Source organism: Rhagoletis pomonella, unplaced genomic scaffold, assembly GCF_013731165.1.
Source record: "Rhagoletis pomonella isolate Grant_MI unplaced genomic scaffold, Rhpom_1.0 Rhpom_scaffold_00001, whole genome shotgun sequence".
Taxonomy (NCBI): domain Eukaryota; kingdom Metazoa; phylum Arthropoda; class Insecta; order Diptera; family Tephritidae; genus Rhagoletis; species Rhagoletis pomonella.
The window spans coordinates 60354634-60360350 of NW_023458555.1; positions in this window are offsets into that span (position 1 = coordinate 60354634).

Sequence of the window (5717 nt, forward strand, 5' to 3'; positions counted from 1 at the left end):
CGGGAATGTAAGGCGAACCCAACTATGTTATGTATTTCGGAATAAACGTATATTTTCCTTTACATTGGCATTATATAAGTGGTAATTAAATAAATAGGTTTGGGTATACAACAGTATTTGTGGCGGCAATTTTTGTCTCTATCGAGTATAGTCTACCCAGCTGGATTTTACTTATTTGGTTGAGAGAGAGGCTGAAAATAATTTCAATGAGATTAATATTATTTGTGTTCTGCTTTGTTCTACATCAGTGTTGGCATTTTTGGTACAATTATACTTTTTTGATACAATTTCGTTTACTACGCAGTACTTTTTAGTACAATTTTGTGATGAATACTATAAATATATACGTAGCTCTGAAAATTCACTGCGGGAATTCGTTTTACCTTTTTGTCTTCGCCTTCTCGTTTTTGCCTTTGTAAGTTTTGAAAAAAGCTTTTGAAATAACCATTATAACATAGCAAAAGGTGTGCTATCAACCTCACATTCCTAGGCAAGTTTTGAAAGAATATTTTCGATACTAAATCTTATTAGAACAAAATGCCGAAATCAGCTTCATATAGTTAGAAACAGTGTCATCGTTAATTCTTTATGTTCTTAAACATCATAACTTCACGACACTCATATATTGACTAGAGTTGGCTATTTATTTTATTATTTTTTAATTCTAATTATTTGTTTATAAAAATATAGTTAATTCCTTAACAAAAACTGTATGAAAATAAGTTTAAATCTTTGAACAACATTACAAAAAACGACAAACTTTCGTAAAAATTTCAAGCTTTCTATTTCAATTTTAGTATAATAAAGAGCAAGTTTAAAGCAGCTGGAATTTGCCGTCAATGTCGTATTATCTAAGCGCGATTTTTTTTTTAACGAAGAAAATTAGCAACAACTTCATCAAAAAAGAAAATATATATTATATATATATATATATATATTAAAAATCAACGATAAGTCGCAGCTATTTTAAACTTCCACTTCATTTAAATCAATCGGACTAAAAACGGCATTCTCAAAACATGTATTTCTAGAAAATCGAGTTAAAAGCCCGAAATTTTTACGAAAGTTTGTTGATTTTTTTAATGTTGCGCAAAAATTCAACCTTGGGGTTTTATTAAAGTATAAACTGCATTTTTATGCACATACAAATAATTAAAATTAAATAATTTTAAGATAAATGGCCAATCTTGTCAATATGTGAGTGTCGTAAAGTTTTGATAAGCACTTGAAATACTAAAAATAAAATGTCAAACTTTAGTACTGAATTCAAAGAATATGTCTCCTTTATCCATGCATAGTAACTTAAAAAAATGTGTTTGTTAAGAAGTGTACCTTAAAATATGTGCATACACATTTATGTTCAAAGTGTAAAATGTACCTACATAAACTTTCCCATGAATACCATCAAATCATTGATATTGAAGGGAATCTATGTATGCATGTACTAAGAAAATATATGAGCAAATTAAAAGTCGATGCAATTTACAGTCGAAAAGTATAATTTTTGTATAGGTTTCGTACTGAAGGAACAATTTGATTTCCCAACACTGTGCGACATGCGGGCGCCACCATAAAGAAGTGTGAGCTAAAAGTGAGAGTGGGTTAGTGTGCCTTCGGATGCTGTCGCTTTCTCGTCGTTTGTACATGTTTTGTTGCTATAAACGACGAAAATCACTAAATTCACTAAAATCACTCAACTGAACTATTGGCGCTACTTAGTGCTCCTACTCATTTCGGTATAACTAATTTGTTTAATGGCTCAATGAGAGAATTGAGCACTACACCAATTCATATCAACAGAGAACTTAAGGCCGGTCCACATAGAACTTTCGCGTTGGCTTTGGCGTTGGAGTTGGTTTGACAGAACGCACGTTAAAAGTATGCTTGCTACAATGAACGTTTAGCAGCGAATGCTTGGGCCACTAAATTAACATACTAACGAGAGATTAATTAATATTTCATATCAATAATTGCACTAAAAAAGATATTTCTTGCCCGCACTTGATTGAAAAGGAAAAATATTTCACATAATTGTATTTATTTGCAACAGCTGACGAGCAACGTACGCGAAAAGTTGAGAGTTGGCCATCTTTTTGCTTTGTGTTGGCGTGAGCGTTGTCGAATTTCGGCTATGTGGACGGCTGCATTTGAATTCATGTATTCATAGTCAGCTGTTGAAGCGACGCCAACGCCAACGCAACGCCAAAGTTCTATGTGGACGGGCCTTTAGTCATTGTACATGCTCTTACTTTGTGTGCCGAGCGTAAAATAGTGTTAGTGCATATGTGTGAATATTCCGCAATGAATAATATCCACTAACACTATTTCTTGTGTTATTCAACCAATTACTTAAAAACATGAATAATTGCAGTTCCCTGATAGGGACCTACTCAAACACATACAAAAATGTCATTAAAATCGTTTCGGTCGTTTAGGAGGAGTTCACCCACCAGAATAAGTCTTTTACATACTTACACTCTTCTGAAATTTTTCCCATACAAAAAGTTATCACGCATTCGTTATACGGAGAAAATGCGCAACATCATCAGCGAAAAAAATTCTTAAAAATCAACGGTAACTTATAGCCATTTAAAATGTGCACTTTATGATACTGAAATTGAGTGAGTTACAAAACTGCATACTCAAAATTTGGTGCCATTTGATACTAAATGAACTATATTTCTATAAAAATTAACAAAAAAATTTATTAAGTAACAGAAAAAACACTGTATTCTGGGTGTATATATTTACAGATAGGTAAAAGTTTCAATATGTTTGGAAAGCGCCACGCGCCCTTTTGTAGTATCCCCAAAACCTATATACGAATTTCCAGGACACTACCGCAAATACTTCCAGCCACTTTCTGCCACTCTCCTTTAGTATATCGAAAGTCTGCAGTAGGTGTCCAAATTTCGGTACAGCCGTTCGCGAGATCACCTCTTATAAAAAGAGAGAGTTTCTGTTTATATAATTAGTAAAGTTAACACAGGGTAACACCGATTTTGATGCGGAAAATGTTAAAGCTGTTTTTGATAGGCTTTTTTGTGCTGATTAATAATCCGTAAGTAAGTATAAAGTTTCTATCAGTTCCAGATGTTGAGAAAAATGTGGTGAAATGTCAAAAAATCGAATTTTTTGCAATATTTGAGAAGCTCTAGCAATGAAACAAAAGGTGATAGAACCTTCCACTTAGACTTAAATTAAAGCTAGAACTACAGACTACGTACTATCCCTGAACGTACTATTCCTGTACCTCACCCTGATGGTCACCTATACTCATTTACTTTTTACCGCCCAACAATAAAAAATATACTGGAAAATTATGCAATTAAAAAAAAAATTGTAAAAATCAGTGTTAACTGATCAATAAATGACTATAGGTGACCTTAGGGTCAAGGTGCAGGAATGGTATTTTCGGGGATTGAAGTCAGAAGTCCAAGCCTTAATTTAAGCCTAAGTGGAAGGTTCTATCACCTCTGGCTTAATTGCGGTAGGTACTCAAACTTCCCAAACTCAGTTATTCCTGTTCAACAAATGACTATAAGTGGCCATCAAGCAAAGGTGCAGGAATTTGCAAGTATAGTATTCGAGATTTTTAGCTTTAATCAAAGCCTAAGTGGAAGGTTCTACCACCCTTTGTTTATTTTCTATAGCTTCTCAAATATTGAAAAAACGCGATTTTTTGACACTTTGACCTCGCTTTTCTTAAAATCTGGAGCCATCACTTTATGCTTATGTATTCGTAATCCGCACACAAAAATTCGGCAAAAATAGAGTTAACATTTGCTGCATCAAATTTTTTCCCATTTTTGTTGGCCTGTGTAATAAGTATTGTTAAACCACCTTTCGAACAGTAAAACAATGACTCGATTCTATTCCACGCATATCTATAATACGGGTATCGAATTTTAAGCAAATCGGGCAATAAATAAGATTTTTTGGAATAGATCGGTATCTGGTCCATCTATCAGAAAAAATATCCTATATGTTAACCCAGCCAATGAGGTACCTACGCACATAGGGGTATTTGAACGATTTAGGCGGCCAAAAACCAATTTGACAAAATTTTAAAGAAAGCTTAAAAAATTAGTCACATTCGATAGAGAATATTCCAAATAACAGTCCCCCTCACTTGCACAGCGAACGCTCACCATTGACCGGAAACAGAATATTCTAAAGCTGCATATAAATAAATTTTCGCTCTCTAGAAAGATCGGGACGGTTTTAAGTTAATATTTTAATTTCTGCATTGTATTCTTAAGAAGTAGTGATGGATCCGCATATAACGGGTGATTTTTTAAGAGCTTGATAACTTTTTTTTTAAAAAAAACGCATAAAATTTGCAAAATCTCATCGGTTCTTTATTTGAAACGTTAGATTGGTCCATGACATTTACTTTTTGAAGATAATTTCATTTAAATGTTGACCGCGGCTGCGTCTTAGGTGGTCCATTCGGAAAGTCCAATTTTGGGCAACTTTTTCGAGCATTTCGGCCGGAATAGCCCGAATTTCTTCGGAAATGTTGTCTTCCAAAGCTGGAATAGTTGCTGGCTTATTTCTGTAGACTTTAGACTTGACGTAGCCCCACAAAAAATAGTCTAAAGGCGTCAAATCGCATGATCTTGGTGGCCAACTTACCGGTCCATTTCTTGAGATGAATTGTTCTCCGAAGTTTTCCCTCAAAATGGCCATAGAATCGCGAGCTGTGTGGCATGTAGCGCCATCTTGTTGAAACCACATGTCAACCAAGTTCAGTTCTTCCATTTTTGGCAACAAAAAGTTTGTTAGCATCGAACGATAGCGATCGCCATTCACCGTAACGTTGCGTCCAACAGCATCTTTGAAAAAAATACGGTCCAATGATTCCACCAGCGTACAAACCACACCAAACAGTGCATTTTTCGGGATGCATGGGCAGTTCTTGAACGGCTTCTGGTTGCTCTTCACTCCAAATGCGGCAATTTTGCTTATTTACGAAGCCATTCAACCAGAAATGAGCCTCATCGCTGAACAAAATTTCACATTTCGAACCGAACACTGATTTTGGTAATAAAATTCAATGATTTGCAAGCGTTGCTCGTTAGTAAGTCTATTCATGATGAAATGTCAAAGCATACTGAGCATCTTTCTCTTTGACACCATGTCTGAAATCCCACGTGATCTGTCAAATACTAATGCATGAAAATCCTAACCTCAAAAAAATCACCCGTTAGAAGGTAATAACGCATTTAAGTGTTAAATTTTTTTAATCATTTTATTAAGAAAAGTTTTAATTTAAATTTAACGACAATAGCGGTTTACAAGGAGTATTTTTTTTAATTTTTGTTGAATCTTAAGAAATTTGTTGTATCCCCGGGAGAGATCGGATATTATTCTTTGTTCAATTGAAAGCTTGAAAATTGGCCAATGTAGTGTGAAAAGATTGCCCGCAGAAAATCGCAGATAAGTGGTATTTATTTACTTAGAAAATATATTAAAGAAAAATCGTAAAAAGCAACTAGTATATAGTTACACTACTTTAGATCTATTTTAACAATAAAATTTACCTTTTTAGATGAATTTCAGGCCGCTGAACCAGAATATGAATCCAATTAATTAAAAAAAATGTTTTCGAGATATGAGCAAAAGTCACGTTTTCTAGGACATTTCGGTCCTATTGCTGAAAATCTGCGGGAATGTAAGGCGAACCCAACTATGTTATGTATTTCGGAATAAAC